At 56.2% G+C, this 17,997-nt stretch overlaps 1 pseudogene; it reads left to right on the top strand.

Annotated features, from left to right (window-relative positions):
• Nucleotides 1–16,418, top strand: part of LOC139361124 (SH3 domain and tetratricopeptide repeat-containing protein 1-like) — a 49,991-nt pseudogene extending 33,573 nt beyond the window's left edge.
• The last annotated feature ends 1,579 nt before the right edge of the window (nt 16,419–17,997 follow it).

The raw sequence follows: 17,997 nt of genomic DNA, 5'->3' as shown, positions 1-17,997 counted from the left end.
GCGTGGGCCTGGGGGACAGTGACAGCTGCCTGCTTCGTGGGCAGAGATGGAGTAATTGCTTCCTGGGAAGTACCATCCTCCTGGCCACACTCTCCAGCCCATTTCGTTTGTGTTGGTTTCCTCGCATCTGAACGTTTCTGGCTTCATGTGAGTCTCATTTATTTTAGCATAGGACTTCAGGCTGTGGGGAAGAATGGCCATTTTAGCACAGAGATGCACACAAAGGAACAACTGGCTAAATGTGAGTGAAGACATTCTTAGGGGGGGTTTCATTTCTTTTATTCTGTAACAGGCAGTCTGGGAAGCATTCTGGACATGTGGCCTGCGCTGTCACAGTTCCTCCTTGCAGGATCGCAGATGTTTGGAGATTGTAGTGATAACTGTTATCATTGAGAATGTCATTCTCGCAGGCTCTAATAAGTCAGGATTTATTCAGTGTTAATTTGTTAAAGACAACAGTATTTCTAGCCAAATCCATGTGAGCTGTTTCTCCTGGCAGAGTTGCTGGGGGTATTCCCATGGCTTAGTCTTAGGGCAGCACACGCGTTTGAATACTGCTGAAGCTGTGGGGACCCAAAGCGTACCGGAGTGCTTTTGCCATATGTGGTGTTAGTCACTGATACATGTCTCAGTCAGACCTGATGGATTCTTGACCCCTTCCTTTTTCACTTTTTTACTTTTTATTTTTAATTTTTTTATTTTAAGAGCACAACCCCTCAGGTGGCCACCGTGAATCTCTGGTGTTTTCAGTTGGTTGCAGCCTATTTGCCGTCTCTGGTTCAAACATATTCGGAGCCTGCTGATGCTTCCCTCGGTTGTTGTTCTGCTGTGTGACCTCCGCGCCGCAGGGTTCAAGACTGTCAGAGCTGGGAGCCACCTTCACAACTACCAGGGTTTCCAGAACCTCCTTTATCTAGCCCTGGGGATGGAAGAGATGTCATCAGAGGCGGAGGCGTACTAGGTTTACGTGCCATTGGTAACGAATGAGGAGGTTTTCTGTTATATAAGGGGAACTTCTTATAACGTGCTTTACTAGGGCAAAGAAGTTTTTGAGGTTTGCTTTCTCTGGAAAGACAATTTGTGATCCTGCCCTTGCTTTCAACACAAATATAATTTGCATACCAGTGCGTGTTGTATTACTGAGCACTGGCTGACAAATGGTTCTTAACTCGTCATTCACTCAGCCACTGTTTCTTGAATGGCATACGTGTGCCAGCTGTAGTAGGAACTTACTAGGCTCTAGGACTAACCCTTATGAAACGGGGGTTCCGGGGGAAGCAAATGCATATAACTATAAAAGTTTGTGAGGATATCAGTGGGGGTGCCTATAGGTGCAAAACTTAGTTCATTCCTTGTCCCATCTAGGAGGTTTTGTGTCTTAGCAGCGTGTTCCATAGCAACGCATCCCTCTGTCAAAATATTCATCATATTATTTTGAAATTCTCTGCTTAGGTATGTATTTTTCCCACTAAGTTTAGAACTGGTTAAGGACAGGCTATGGGGTATGTATTACATATATATACACACACACATATATTTATATATATACACGTTATCATTGTCAATATGCAACATATATTTATATATATACACACACATATATATTTCTCTCTATATATACACACACCACACACACGTATATACACATATATATGAAAAACACACACACACACACACACACACTCACACACACTTCTACTGCCAAGCACAGAAAGACAAAACTAGGCAAGGATTCTTTTACTGTTCATGAAAAAATAGATGTGTTTAGTTGAGAACGTCCTTCAGTTGCCAGGGGAAAGACAGGATGGATTCACAAAAGGAGATAGTGGTTTTTTTGTTTTTTGTTTTTTTTTCTTTGTTTAACTCTTGAATTCGAAATAATTCAGAATTTTGGAAAAGTTGCAAAAATAGTAGAGAGAATTCCCGTATGCTCTTCCCTCAGATTCCCCAAACATTTCACCCCATTTGTATTTTCTCTTTCTCTCTCTGTGGATATAATTTTTTTTTTTCTGAAATGTTTGAGAGTGGAAGGTAGAATGCAGGGTAGGGTGAAAGGCAGAAGGAGAGAGGTGGGTTGGGAGGCTTTTTTTTTTTTTTTAACCTTCTGAGATGGAGTTTCGCTCTTATCTCCCAGGCTGGAGTGCAATGGCACGATCTCGGCTCACTGTAATCTCTGCCTTCTGAGTTCAAGTGATTCTCCTGCTTCAGCCTCCCAAATAGCTGGGATTACAGGTGCCCACCACCATGCTCGGCTAATTTTTTGTATTTTTAGTAGAGGGGTTTCACCATGTTGGCCAGGCTGGTCTTGAACTCCTGACCTCTGATGATCCACCTGCCTTGGCCTACCAAAGTGCTGGGATTACAGGCGTGAGGCACTGTGCCTGGCGATTGGGAGGCTTTTGCAGTTACCCAGAGCGGTATGATGAGGGCTGGACCTGGTTGGAAATGATGAGGAAGGTGAGAATTGGTTAGGTCTGGCATATGTTTTGAAAGGAGAGTTTAAATGGGTTGGATGACAAGAGAGAGAAAAAGAAGTTTTAAGGATGATGTCAAGGATTTTAGTCTGAGTAACTGGAAGACTAGAGATGCTGTTATTGGGATTGGGAAGACTGGGAGGAGTGGGTTATAGCAGGGGGAATCAAAAGTGCGTTTTGGGCATGCTAAATTTGAGGTCCAAAAAGAGATATCAAGAAGTGTTGGCCGGGCACGGTGACTCACGCCTGTAATTCCAGCACTTTGGGAGGCCGAGGCGGGCAGATCACCTGAGGTCAAGAGTTCGAGACCAGACTGATAATTATTAAAATCAATCATTGATGTTTAATAATTTATAATATTATTGCTTCTAATACCGCTGGGGGTGTACACATACCTGTGATGTCATTCCTAATATCCAGGGACACAGAGCATGATATTAGTTTTAATATTGCAGTAGGTGTACACTCACCCTGTGACACTGATCCTGATATCCAGGGGGGTAGAGTATGACATGACTCCCAACATAGCAATGAATGGACAGCCACCCGGTCATATTGCTCCTAATATTCACAGAAGTGTATGATATTACTCCCAATATCGCAGGGAGGGTACAGCTCTTCTGTGATATTGTTCCTAGTATCCAGAGGGGGAGAGGAGGATAATAATTACAGTATCGCAGGCTGTGTTCACTCGCCATGAGATGTTGTTATTAATATCCTGGAAGGGAGAGGATGATATGACTCCCCATAGAGCAGGAGGCGTACACCCAGCCTGGGATATTGTTCCTAATATCTCAAGGTCGAGAGGTTGATATTCCTCCCAGTATCGCAGACACTGTACACCCCCGTGTGACACTCTTCCTGATATCCGGAAGGGGAGAAGATGGTATTAATCCCCATATCGCAGGAGGTGAACACCCACTATGTGATAGCTTTCCGAATTTGCAGGGGGAGAGAGGATAATATTATTCCCAATATTGCAGAAGATGTACACGCCCCCTCCCCCCACCCCGTGATATTGTCCTTAATATTCCAAGGCACAGAAGACGATGTTACTCCCAATATCGCAGAAAGTGTCCACCCCCCAGTGATGTTGTTCCCATGATCCAGGAGGGAAGAGAATGATATTACTTTCAAGCCCTGCACCCTGCAATGCTCTCACCCTGCAACACCGACACCAACTCAAGCTGACATGGCACCAGAGGCGCTGGCTGGGGGTGTTGATGGCTTCTCTTTTCTCCCTTGCCAGACTCAGTAGAGGAAGCTGAGACCGAGCAGCCGCAGGAACGAGGTGGGTTTTGCCCGTGGCTCAGGCTTCCTCTGGTTATGAGCTGGGCCTTGGGGTAATGCCGGGGGAGGTGACAGAGCTGAGTACGGTGGGCATTGGATCCGGCTGTCACCCTTCTGTGGTGTGGGCTGGGGGGACGTCGCCTGAAGTGGGCCTGAACCTCCCATCTACTCTGGCACTGGAGGCTGTGGGGTCCCACACTTCTTCCAGTGAACATGCTGGCCCCCACCTGGTCCCCGACAGAGGCGGGGCATCCTTTCCACTGCTGGGACCCACGTGTAGCTGTGGGTTACTTTCTCATGACCTGGAGAAGCTGCAGCTCGCCCTGTGCTCTGCCTCAGAGGTGGGAGGCCACACTGCCCTCAGTGGGTGGCAGAATTCAGAGTCTTAGGTTGCAGGGGCCTCAACTGAGGTCCCTGAAGGGTCTGCTCCTTCCTGAGGGGCTGATTCAGGGAGGCCCTCCCGTCTCCCCTCTACGGCTTTGTCTCTTCCCCTCACACAGGGTCCGCATGTGGACAGCCTGGTGATGTGGACGCCCCAAGGGCCCTTGGAAGTTCCCTGGGAATGGGATCCATCCCAGTACATTTGGGATGCAGGCACAAGGTCCCAGAGGCGGCCCGCGAAGCCAGTGGGGAAGGGAAGGCTGTTGTAGGTTTGCCTCGGGGAGGGGGTGGTTCCACCCTCTGCCGAAGTCCCTGGAACAAAGGCACGTGGCTTTCCAGCTGCCCTCGAGGCCAGGGTAGTGGCTGGGAGGGGCTGTGTGCCTCTGCCGGGTGGGGGAGATTTCTTAGCTAATCTAGTGTAGTCAAGTCAGACATTTGTCTCTAAATCATATTTATTTTTTTAATTCCAAGGCTTTACAGATGAATGAGACAGTTTGTATTGAAAATACTTTTTACATGTGAGCTTGAAACAGAGTCTGTTTAAATCTAGGTTTTTTCTTTCCCAGTAATGCCTCCTTTCATCCCAGGTTTTCCAACAGGAAATGCGCTTGTTTGCTCACCTCTGGGAGGGGGCTTTGGCTAAGAAGCCAGCAGATGCCAGCGGGCTGCTTGAGCAGCCTGGCCTTTGTTAACCCTTTAGGAACTGTGGGGTTCAGGTTTTCAGACCATCCAAGGTGAAGGTGGCCACAGGGGCCTGGAAGCTTTCCCATCCTTCCTGCAGGGATGGTCTGTTTCCGTGCACGGAGCTGGGTACATGGATACAACATCCCTGTCCTGTGCTGTCGGTGGCTTTACCAATTTTGCATAGCAACTTTTGAGCTGATCAATAGCTGATTGGCTGTTGGGGATTTCCTGGATTCCTTTACCCCATCGGGGGGCCGGATATGCTGACAAAAGTTACATTTGTAGTTGTAGTGCTGCATATACATGGGTCCAGTTAGGCTTGCTTTCTAAAGGGAAAGGCATCTCTGAGGGATCACTGAGCTGACATAGTGCCCTAAAACCGTGCTGTCAGGTGGGCGACAAAGCAGGACGGGAGGGTGATTTTGTAGGATAGTCGGGCCTCGGGCCTGCGTGTTCTGTCCCCATAGTGCCGGAGTTCCTACGTGCTCCAGGCCCCGGGTTTGTATTGCGCATAATTCTCAAGGGCTCATGGCAAGCTGCACCAGGGACACAGGGGGCAGGGATGCGGGGACCCTTTCCCCAGTGGACCAAGGACTCACTGCTGGACTCTAATCTGTCTAGGTGTTTCTGTGACTTGCAGAAATACCTCCACCTTGCCTGGGCCCGGAGCCACAGGAGACCCTGCGGAAGATGAAGAATGTTCTGGAACAATGTAAGACCTGCCCAGGCTGCCCCCAGGAGCCAGCATCCAGCAACGTGAGCTTGCAGGACCCCGAGGAGCCCTCCTTCTGCTTGGAAGCTGAGGACGACCGGGAGGACCCAGAGGCCCTGAGCTCACTGCTGCTATTCCTGAACGCCCCCGGGTACAAGGCCAGCTGACGTGGCGCTGCCATGGCTGAGCAGCGTGTTCTGCAGCTTTAGCGACGAGGAGCTGACTGGGTGTCTGGCACAGGCCCGAGGGGCAGCCAAGAAAGCTGGCCTCGTCATGGCCCTGGCCAGGCTCTGCTTCCTCCTGGGGCGGCTGTGCAGCAGGAGGCTCAAGCTGTCCCAGGCCTGGGTGTACTTTGAGGAAGCACCGGGGGCCCTGGAGGGCAGCTTTGGGGACCTGTTCCTGGTGGTGGCTGTGTCCGCCAACCTGGCCAGTATTTACTGGAAGCAGAAGAACGGGGAGAAGTGTACACAGGTGGTTCCCAAAGCTGTGGCCCTGCTCCTGGGGACGCCTGGCCACATCTGCAGCACTGAGGTGGAGGGAGAGCTCCTGCAGCTGGCGCTGCGGCAGGCGGTGGGTGGCCAGAGCCTGCAGGCCAAGGCCCGGGCCTGCTTCCTGCTGGCCAGGCACCACGTGCACCTCAAGCAGCCCGAGGAGGCCCTGCCCTTCCTAGAGCAGCTGCTGCTTTTGCACAGGGACTCGGGAGCCCCAGAGGCTTCGTGGCTCTCAGACTGTCACCTACTCCTAGCTGACATCTACAGCTGCAAGTGCCTGCCCCACCTGGTGCTGAGCTGTGTGAAGGTGGCCTCATTGAGGACACAGGACTTGCTGAGGAGTGTGAACCTGGTGCTCCAGAACGTCCTCCAGCCCCACAGCCTGCCCACCCAGACTTCCCACTACCTCAGGGGAGCGCTGGCCTCCCTAACCCCGGGCACAGGCCAGGCGCTGCGCGGCCTTCTCCACGCCAGCCTGGTCCACCTGTACAGCCACCATGGCTACCACGGCCCGGCCATCACCTTCGTGATGCAGGCGGTGGAAGCTAGTGCTGTTGCCGGAGTCTGTGCCATCGTGGACTGCCTGCACGTGCTTCATGGGCAGAGCCCAGTGGCCTGGACATCCTGCAGTCTGTCCAGTGGTGGCCAGCGAGGACCAGGAGGGCGTGATTGCCAACATGGTGGCCGTGGCTCTGAAGAGGACGGGCCGGATGAGGCAGGCAGCCGAGGGCTACTACCGTGCCCTACGGGTGGCTCGGGACCTGGGCCAGCGGAGGAACCAGGCAGTGGTCCTGGCCAACTTCGGGGCCCGGTGCCTGCATGCGGGTGCCAGCAGGCTGGCCCAGCACGACCTCCTGGAGGCCATGAGGCTGTTCTCGAGACTGCCCTGTGGAGTGTGTGGCCGGGACTTCACCCATGTGCTCCTGCAGCTGGGCCACCTCTGCACCCACCAGGGCCCGGCTCAGCAGGGCAAGGGCTACTATGAGTGGGCCCGTCTGGTCGCCGTGGAGATGGGCCACGTGGAGAGTGAGTGCCCCAGTTCCTCCTGTGCACCTTCTGGGGCCACCTGGGTCAGGGCACACCTGGGGTTTGTGATTCAGAAACAAGTGATGGTTTTTCCACCATCGAAAGTGCTGCGTCATGGCCAACAGCAGATGTTGGCAAGCGCCCTGGAGACAGGCCGTTCCCATGCAGGGGCAGGCCCTCTGTGCCCTACTGGGGCAGCGAGCTCTTCCCGGTTTGCCCAGGGACCATCCTGCCTTGAGCACTGAAAGTCCTGCATGCTGGGAATCCCTAGACATAACCCTGGGGTCGAGGCAGGCTCTGCTGAGCTGGGACTTGGGGCCCCGCCATGAGCCAGGCCTGGAACGCCGGTTCTTGTGCCCATGTTATCTGCTTGGTATATCGGCAGCCTGTGCACCTGTCATCCCACTTCACAGAGGACACGGGGGAGGTGATTGCCCAAAGCCGCAGAGCGGTTCATGCAAAAGCAGTTTGTTGTGCAGAGTGGGCCAGGCCCCACCCACAAATGGGGCTTGTGGGGTCCTTGGGTGGCAGGGGCTGAACGTGGGAATGTGAGCTTCAGGCCAGAGAAGCCACAAAAGGGTGAGTGGCGTGATGGCGGGGCAGCACTTGGCCCCGGGTTAAGGAAGCCTCTTTAGTGTGGGACCAGAGGGTTGAGAGGATTTAGTCAAGTAATAGATGGTGGTGGTAGGGGAGAGGGGCTGGTGGTGTAGCCTGTGTGAAGGCCCAGGGGTGAGCTAGTGAGGATGAGTGGCGGTGGGTGAATGGTGGTGAGTGAGTGGGAGTGTGAGCAGGGTTGAGTGAGCCGGGCTTACACAGGGAGGTGCAGAGTTGGGAGTGGGTGGGTTGGGTGCTGGATGATGAGAAGCTCTTCTGGAGAGCTAAGCAGGGCCTGGGGCCTCAGGCTGTGGCTTGGCCTTTTCCCCAAGAGCACTGGGGAGCCATGGAGTGCTATAGAACAGTCACTGCAGACTGAGCAGTGAACGGACAGTAGGTGGGCAGGGCTGTCCGAAAGCTAGGCCACAGGAATAGGATATAGGATAGATGAGAAAGTTGAGTCTAGGGAAATGACCAAGACAAGGGATGCTGTTGTGGATCCCCTCTGCCTTGCAGCGCTTTGTCCATCCTCCCAGGATGGACGTCATGGCATAGTGAGACCACTCAGAGGTGCCTCCTGTGGCCTGGCCCAGAGCCCCAGGGGCTGTGGCCAAATCTGCCCATTTCCCAGCACAGGCCTGTCACCCACTCCTGGCCCTAGGAGGGATGAGATTTTGGAAAGGACCGTGTGAAGGGGCCCCGGTCCCACACATCTGCCCAAGGAGGGTGGGGGTTTCAGACCCAGGTTTCTTCCCCAGGGGCATTCTCTGACTAGAAGGAGACCCTCCAGGAACCCAGCGCCCAAGCCCCCACTGCGGGGAGGGGCACAAAGAGGGCGGGGGGGGCAGGGCAGGGAGGGGAGCACAGGGAAGCTGGCCCAGGGCCCCAGCAGCCCCTGTCCTTGGGATCATCTGGTTTCTTGGCATCAGATTCTTTGAGCTGCTGGGCCTGGGGTCGTCCCAGGGCTGCGGATGGCCCGAGTCCCAGCTTGAGCCTCTCGTTGGGTGACACGTCTTCCCATCCCTGCCTGCACATCTCCCCAAAGGTCATCTCAACCCCAGCAGAGGCAGTACGTGCAGTCTGGGCTATTCTTCCTACTAGGGTGGCTTTCATCATCTGACCTCTGCCTGCCCCGAGTCTTCACTCCTGGCCTTCATCTGTCCCCTTAAATGTGACCACAGCAGCCAGAGCCCGTTGTGTCACCCGCTTCCCTGGGGCAGGGTTTCAAGGTCTCACGTCCCATATGTGGCCCACTTGGCTTCCCCCGAGCATCCTGACCTGGTGGGGTAACCATGGCCCTGGCCACCCCACTCACAGGGCCCGGTGACATTGCTGCAGTCACACCCTCTCGACTGTCGGACTTACTGAGAGAGCAGAGAAGGAGCCAGATTCCATGGGGACCTGGGAGACTGGCTCCAGTCTTGGCCTCAGGTTCACAGAAGGAAAATGGGCCAGTGTGCTAGAGCCATGCTTCTCAAAGTGTGGTGCCTGGACCAGCAGAGCAGCATCCATGTCACCTAGGAGCTTGTGGCAAGTGGGAGTTCTAGGGTCTGCCCCAGGCCTGTGGAGCCGGAAGCTCTGGGGGCAGGGCCAGCAAGCTATACAGACAGGTCTCGAGGTGACTGCGATGCCTGCACATCTTGAGAACCATCGGCCTAGATAGCCTCTGAATACTAACGTCTCCTGGTGCGTCTGGAGAAGACAGAGGCCCTGTCTGGGAGGAGGGGAGATGGACTAGCACACTCCTCCTGCCACAGGGCAGCATGATGCTCGATTCCCTCAGAAGGATGTCCTTCATCTTTTCCATGCCGTGTGTGTTCACCCTGGCCCTCCCAGCAGCCTGGGAAGGGCAGAACACTGCACACACAAGAGGGCCGTTCCCAGTCCCCACATTCCAGATTCATGTGTCACCAGACCTATGGGAGGAGGCAGACTGGTTCCAGGAGGATGAGAGCCCTTATTCTGACACCTGTGTCTGATTCCAGGGCCTACAAATCCGCTCTGGACTACACCAAATGAAGTCTGGGGATTTTCATTGACCTCCAGAAGAAAGAGGTGGCGGCACATGCCTGGCTGCAAGCAGGGAAGATCTATTACATCCTGCAGCAGAGCGAGTTGGTGGACCTGTACATCCAGGTGAGTGGCAAGGGCTGCAGGAGGGCCCCTGTGCTGTTCACTCTCTGTCCATCCATCCTTTTATCATCCATCTATTCACCCGTCTATCCATCCATTCACCTGTCCATCCACCCATCCATTCATCCGTCCATCATGTTTACCTGTTCATCCATCCATCCTTCCATCATCTACCCATCCACCTGTGGGTCCATCCATCATCCATCCTTCCATCTGTCTTTCCATCATCCATCCAACTGTTCCTCCTTCTAACTGTTCATCCTTCTATCCATCCTTCTGTTCACCTGTTCATCCATTTTTCCATTATCCATCCATTCACCTCTTCATCATTCCATCCATCCATCATTCATCTACCCACCAGTCTACCTATTAATACATCCCTCCATTCATCTGTCCATGTTTATACATTTGTCTATCCACCCATCTATCCATCCATATGTACATACATCATCTACCCTCCACCCATCCATACGTTGTCTACCTACCCATACATACACACATCATTCTAACCACCCACCCATTCATCTGTCCATCCATCCATCCAAGCATCCATCCATGTCTATACATCTATTGATCCATTCATCCATCCATCCACTCATTCCTAAGCCACTACTGAGCATCTGTTGTATGCCTTTTCCCTCTGTCCAACTGGTTCCCTCATATCCTCCCCCAGTGGCCAGCATCTTCTCCCTGAGGGCAGAGGCGGGGCCCCTCACAGTGCCCAGCACCTGCTGGTGTACAGCACATGCTCAAATAATGTGGCCACTCAGTTAACACACAGAAGAACCTGCTCCAGGCGACACGTGGCACATCTCCTTACAAAATGCATCTATCGTAGCGGCTGTTTTCAGAGGCTTTCCCAAACAGTGTGATCTGGAACAACTTGTGAAGCCCATGAACCTGGTGAAGCTTTCATCATTGAGCACCTGCTGTATACCTCCTTGAGCTGAGGAGAGGGATCAAGAGCTCATGGCCAAGAGGGGACCAGGCCCACCCACAAACACTGTTGGTGTGCAGTCCGGAGCTGTGGCAGGGATGTGGCAATGCAGAAAGGAGCCAGGGGATGGGCTCCCAGCAAGCTGGGGGCCACGGAGACTGGTTTGAATGCAGGGAGAGTGGGCTAGGGCTAGCCCTGGTGGTAGGATTCACAGGTGTCGGGCTCCCGGGCTGCAGCTGCTCAGTCACCTCCTGGCACTCAGGTTCATCAGTTCATTGTCCTCATCCAGTGGTGGGGGCAGCCCTAATGCCCAGGGTCTGAAAAATGCTCAGGTGTACCTGCAGTGTGTGACAGGAAGGAGGCTGGCGAGGGTGGGCGTGGCCACCTCGCCAGGTGTGGGTCTTGAGGGAACTTCTGCCTCCTTTCAGGGGGCACAGAATGTGGCCCTGTACACAGGCGACCCCAACCTGGGGCTGGAGCTGTTTGAGGCAGCTGGAGACATATTCTTCAATGGGGCCTGGGAGCGGGAGAAAGCCGTGTCCTTCTACCGGGTGAGCTGGCCTGTGGGCTGATGTGGGTGAGCCTCAGGGGGCACCTGGAGGGCTGAGGCACAGGTGTGGCAGGGCAGAGGCCTCGCACCTGGAGGCAGGGCCACCCATGCACATGCTTGGTTTCCTAGTGGTCTCACCGGGAATGATACTGTGCCTGGGACAAATGCTTGGGGCCTGGACATGGCAATGGCCTTACCCTTGCACCTGATGCTCTCAAGCAACCACGAGCAGGAAGTCCTGTCCCCATCTTACAGATGAGGAAACTGAGGCTCAGAGAGGCACAGGGACATGTCAAAGGACACAGCATGTCAGTGGGAGGTCCAGGACTGCATGCATCCCAAAGCAGGGACGGCTTCTCCCTTTCTCTGAGCTCACGGTGTGGCTCAGCCCTGGGCAGAGATAAATATGTTTTTAGAGAGGAGTGCTGGCTCCCCCCCGTCAGACCCCCGGTGCCCAGGTGGGAGAGGCTGGGTCTGAGGCTGCCGGGTGTAGCTGGATGGACCTCGGGTGACTCTTCAGCCCCCAACTTGGGTGTTTGAATTGTGCTTTATCTGAGAGCACAGAGCTGCGTCGAGATCCAGGGGTAGCTGGGGCGTGGGAAGCTCCAAGCACATGTTCGGGCTCTGAGGGGGGCGCTGGGCAAGGTGGGTGCTGCGGGAAGCCTGACCCCACCTGCCTGTGTGGTAGGACCGGGCCCTGCCCCAGCAGTGACTACCGGCAACTGCAAGGCGGAGCTGTGGCTGTGCAACAAGCTGGTGGCACTGCTGGCCACGCTGGAGGAAGCCCAGGAGGGCACAGAGTTTGCCCACATGGCCCTAGCACTCAGCATCACTCTGGGTAAGTCCCCTGAGCCCCCACCCTGCCAGGACCCACACTCTGCCAGAGCCCAGCCTCCAGGTCTTCAGGGAAGGAGCTGAAACACCTGCCAGATTTTCCTGGTCTTCTGCCCAGGCAGGCAGATCTGGCCAGCTGGCTTCCCCGTCTGGCTGTGGGGCACATCCCGAGGTCTCTCACGCGGTGCTGAGCCCCCTGCCTGGCTGAGCTCTGCTTCCTCTGCCTCTTCCCGCTGCTGACCACAAGGGCTGCCCAGTGTGGCCTGTGCCTTCCAGACATGCCAGGCATCTCGTTGGTCCCTGTGCCTGGCTGAATGGCATATTCCCTTTCTCTTGTGCCCTTCCCACCCTCATCAAGCACAGAGCTCTCTGGCTGATGAAGTCCCAGTTCCCCTTCCAGCAGCCTGCCCTTTAAGGTCGGGCATCCCCTGGTGCTGTGCCAGGGTTGTCTGTCTGCCTCCAGAGGCAGGGAGCCCTGGGCAGGCCGCATGCCCCAGCGCCTTGTGCTCCGGGCCCAGTACACAGTAGGTGTGCAGCTGTGTGGGAATGCATTGAATGCAGCCTCCACGGCACTCGCCCTGAAAAGGGAAAGATATCAGAGACAGCCAAGGTGGGTTTGCACATCTGTGGGGGGACCTGGAGCTCAGGCACGCAGTGACTCCCCAGGGTAGGGGGCTCTGATCGTGACACACCCAGGAGTCCGATGTCACGTCTGTGGGTTGCCTGGAGCCCTGGTGCCCGGGAGCACCTGGACTGCATGGTTTTTGGGCTCCCCTGGTTAAAACCAGTGAGCAAAGGCAGGTGGCTATGTGTAGGCAGAGCTGGGCCATCCAAGTCCGACTTTGCCAAAGCCTCACAGTAGACGGGGGCAGGCCTTATTAGTTCTGCTTTGCAGATGGGAAAGCGAGTCTGGGAACCCGGAAGGGACTGGCCAGAGCTGCCCAGGTGACTGCAGGTGCCTGGAGGCAAGCCAGGGGCTGCCCGGGGTCTGCATACCTGCTCCTAAGGGGCCTGTGCCCTGCCTGCCCCAGGAAGCCACGTCCTCACACCTGCCCCTTTGGCCTGCACCCCAGGGGACCAGCTGAATGAGTGCGTGGCCTACCACCGGCTGGGCGACGGCGAGCTGGCGGAGCACTTCTACCTCAAGGCCCTGTCGCTCTGCAACTCACCGCTGGAGTTCGACCAGGAGACCCTCTACTACCTGAAGGTGTACCTGGTGCTCGGCGACATCATCTACGACCTGAAGGTGCGTGGGAGGGGCAGGGCTCGGGGTGTTCCCGGCCCCCTTGGAGTGGGATCTCCACCCAGACCCCAGAGGCCTGGGTTCCAGCCTTCCTTAGGAATGGCCCAGTGGCCTCCCGGGAGCTCTGCACCTGGCTGGAGGAGCCAGCAAGGTTAGCAGATACAACCCAGCTCCCAAGCTGGCCAGGCCCCACCAAGAACTCAGTCTCAGCCAAGGAGGCTGACACATGAGCGGGCAATGGTGGCCTCTGGGTAAAGGGGGATCGTAGTCGGGAGGCCCTCCTGGAGGAGGTGACACCAAAGCTGAGTCTTGACAATCAAGTGTCAAGTTGCATTTAACAAAAACAGGGTCGGGAGGAGGACATTTAGGAGGATGGCATCATCCTCATGTGGAATCCACGTTGCAAGATCCAACCCAAATCCCAGCGCCTCCTCTAGGAAGCCTGCCCAGGGTGCCAGCCTGCACCGAGCAACTCCTTCCTGGAGTCCCGAGACACCTTGAATCTTCACATCACCCAGGAAGGGTGGGGTGGGGCCAGTGTCTTACCATGTGCTTCACAGACAGGGAAACCCCAGCGCAGGGCAGGTGCAATGGGGTGGGGCCCAAGCCAGCCAGACTGAGGCCTTGCTGGGTCGGGTCTGTCTCGCGGGAAGGTGCTGAGACCTGTACTCCCTCTGCCCCCAGCCCTGCAGGGGTGGAGAGCTGGGACTGGCAGACTCAGACCTGGGATGTCTGCACCCCTCTGGCCAGCAGGTGCCCACCCCTCCTCAGCATCGCACTGGCACCGTGTCAGTGCTCCTTATGGGCTGAGGGGCCAGGGCGCTCCAGTCCAGGGACTGAGATCTTGGGGACCTTAGAACAACATGAGGAGCTGGGGCAGCCTTAAGACCCCACCCCGAATCCCCCACCACAGGCCTGGGGCTGCCCGGGAGGCCCCCGCCCAGTGCTGGCGACACCTGGTGCTCAGAAGCTGTCACGGTGGCCTCCCAGGTCCCAGCCAGACAGGGAGGTGCCAGGTGTCAGGCCCAGAGGGACACTGCTCACTGCTCAGGGGCTCACCTGGGATCCAGGGGACGGGCCTCCCAGAAGAGGCCTTTCTCTCTCTTGGTCAAGCTTGCCGCCCACTCCGCCTGCCCAGGAGGAAGGAAAGGGCCAAGCAGTAGCTGAGATGCCAACGTCCACGGTTGGGGTCGAGGGGCAGAGGCCTCCTTTAACCTCCTTCCCATGCACAGCCCTCTGGGCCTCATTGTGACTATGCTGTCAGCGCAGGCCAGCTTCCCACAGGAAGGCCCCCTCGGAATTCCCAAGGGAGGCTGTCTTTCCAAGGCCACGCCCTCCTCCTTGTATAGGAGGCTCTGGACCCAGGGCCCAGAGGAGTGGGAGAGAAAGCCGGGCTGGATGGGGCCTGGAAGGCTGGCGGAGAGGCAGGGGTAAATGGGCATTCTTGCCGATTGCCTCTAAAATGGGGTCCCCTCTAGTCTACACATGAGAGTGAGCCCTGGAATAGGGTGGATTAGGTGTGTCCTGGCTCAGCCTGCCACTCACTAGTTGCTGCACACACTACAGGCACATTGACATGTACAGGCACACGCACACTCAGGCACACACACACACACACACACAGGCCTGCCTGCACTGAGCAACTCCTTCCTGGAGGACACACACAGGCGCACACACACGCATACGCAGAGACATATGCTTTGGCTGGCTCCTTCCTGTTTACTTGGGATGCCCCCACTCCTTCAGGAAGCCCTTGCCTCCCACCCCTGGCTGAGTCTGGGGCCTCCTGGGCCCCCCACAGGCTTCTGGGCTTCCCTCTACCACAGCCCGGGCCACCCTGTATGGTCAGTGTTCACTCCCAGGTCCCTCAGCCTGGGAGCAAGGATGTTAGGCTCAGCCATACACCCAGCACAGAGTCCAGTGTTCGGCTGGGCGGTGACTCAGGGCCTTCTCACGCCCCTGCTCCGTGTGTGGGGTGGGGCAGTCAGGGAATGGACTGCTGCATCTTGGACTTTGTCCTTGGCCCTGGGAGCCATCTTGAGATGGTAAAGGGGGACAGGCCAGGCTCGAGTCTTAGGTCCCTTGGGTGACCCCCATGTGGAGGCGGCACCTGGGGAGAAGCCGGGTGGGGGATGGGACGGTCAAGGAGGAGGTATGGGAGGCCAACCCAGGGATGGTGAGTTTGAGCCAAAGATGCATTGAAAACAGGAGTGGATGTCTGGGGAGTCACACTCCGTCAATATTTCAGGGAACATTGCCAGAGAGGACACCTGGGAGATGGTTGTGTACCTGGCCTGGCCCTTGGAGGGCCTGGAAATGGTCAGCAAGGACAGGGGCCAGAGGGGAGCCTGGGTCACTCAACGCTGTGCCCCTGCTGGGGTTTGGAGCCATGGGTCCTGCATGGAACTCTCAGAGCAGGCAGGATCGGCCCTGACCTCAGTCCATGGGAAAAGCAGCCACTGCCTGCAGAGAGGGTGGGACTGGGGCAGGAGGCTTCATGTGAGTGGGGGCGTAGGGACAGTCAGGAAGTATTCCAGGGGTGTCAGGGTCATCCCCCCCACCTGCAGCTGAGACCACAGCAGTGTCACAGGCTTCAGGGCTCATGGGGTGAGCCAGGATTGGCTGGACATATGGAAGGACCCGGAGACAGGAACGCCCTCTGGGAAGACAGACTCTGAGTCCCCCTTTTGCTGACCATGGCCTGTCCCCTTCAGGACCCGTTTGATGCAGCCAGGTACTACCAAGCTGGCACTGGCAGCCACCGTGGACCTGGGCAACAAGGAGGCACAGCTGAAGATCTACACGCGGCCGGCCACCATCTCCCACAACTTTCTCCTGGACCGCGAGAAGTCGCTCTTCTTCTACCAGAAGGCCAGGACCTTCGCCACAGAGCTCAACGTCCGCAGGGTCCACCTGCCTCCTCTGCCACTCTGCGGGTGGGCCCCCTTAGGTTGGCCCCCAGCCACCCTCGCTGAGGACAGCATCCGCGGGAGTGGGTTTTGTGCAAGGAGGGTGGTCTCCTGCCTCCCGTGGCTCATTTTCTGGGAAATGGAGGCATGAAAGCAGGGGTCAAATAGCAAAGTTTTTTTTTTTTTTTTTTTTTTTTTTGCAATAACCTACCGAAGTCCCCGGGGCATCCTTCCCTGTGTGCTTCCTGGGGTGTGTCTAGGGGCCAGCTCCTTCCCTGGTGGCAGCCCTCTGATCTTGGGGATGGGAAGGACCCTGAGTCCAACACACCTGGGCCAGGTCACCATGAGCCTCGGTTTCCTTGGTGGCCAGAAGGGAGATGGTGAACTCCCTGGGCAGCTCCCTGCTCAGAGCTTTTGCTGTAGGTCTCATGCCACCCTTGCCTTTAACCTTCAGGCCACTGTGCCCGGATGTGGGGGCTGCTAGTGCCCCTGTTCACCATTGAAGAAACAGAGGCACAGAGAGGTTAAGTGTCTGGCCCACCATCACAAAGCAGGTAGGGGCGGAGACAGAGCCCAGTACACTGACCAACACACCACCCTGCCAGCCTGCTGCCAGGAAGGTGTCCCCCATTAGGACCCAAGGTCAGCTCCTGATCCTCTCTTGTGGTGTCAGGAGAGCCACAGGCCCGTGAGGGTGGCCCCGGGGATCCCTCACTCAGTGTCCTCTGCTCCCAGACTTGGCTGGGCCGAGCCTGGCCAGTCCCACCTTTGGCCACTGATCAGCCCTGCGGGAAGTGAGATGCAGGGATCTACACAGACTGCCTATGTAGACGCTGCTGCCCAGTGTTGAAAGCCTTATCTGGGCTGCCCCCCAAGCCGTCCCCACATACCCCTCCTCTTCCGGCCCCCGGCCCTCATCCCAGTCCCAGGAATCCAGGTTTTCCTTCTTGGAATCTCTTGGCCCCAGGGAACATGGCTCACACGGTCTCTTTGCCAGTTTACAGCAAGGAAACCGAGGTTCAGAGACTGTGGGTGTCCCACGTGATTCTTACATACATTGCACTCTCCCAGGCCCCTCTTTTCAACACTTTAAATGAGGTGACATTCACATCGCATGTGATTAACTATTTCAACGCCAATCATGTGGTGGCATTTGTGCATTCACAGTCCTGTGCAACCACTCACGCCATCTAGTTTCAAAATGTTTTCATCTCCCCAGAAGAAACCTCCCATCCTCACTAAGCAGTTACCCCTCCTTGGTATCCCCCAAGCCCCTCGTTTAATGAAAGGGGAAACTGAGGCCCGGAGAGAGACTTGCCAGTGGGCGGAGCTCTGAGAAGGAATCAGGCACCCATCTGCTGCTTCAGTCCTGGTTTGGTTTTCCACCCAGCAGAGGTGACAACAGAGCCTGGAGGTTCTGGGAGAGCCAGAGCCCTGCCCGGAGCCTCCCCACCAGGGGGCAGCAGAGAGCTTTCCAGAACCTGCCGCGGGGCTGGCGGGAAGCAGTGGGTCAGATCTGCTGACAAGCCTCATTCATGTTGACCCCAGATCGCTGTCTCTGTGGGTTGATCTTGGGAATTGGAGGCCGCATGATTGGAAACATGAAGACGGCTCGGCCTGGCTGGAGCAGCGGGAAGCGCCGTCACGTTTACTGAGGACACAGACCTCCTGCCCGCTGGGCCGAGCCTGCAGCCATTCTTCTCAGGGTGGGGTCCGCAGGTCCGGGTTGCTCTCGGCCC

The sequence above is a fragment of the Macaca nemestrina genome, assembly GCF_043159975.1.
Source record: "Macaca nemestrina isolate mMacNem1 chromosome 10 unlocalized genomic scaffold, mMacNem.hap1 SUPER_10_unloc_2, whole genome shotgun sequence".
NCBI classification, from domain to species: domain Eukaryota; kingdom Metazoa; phylum Chordata; class Mammalia; order Primates; family Cercopithecidae; genus Macaca; species Macaca nemestrina.
This window is presented reverse-complemented; position numbering and strand designations above follow the sequence as displayed.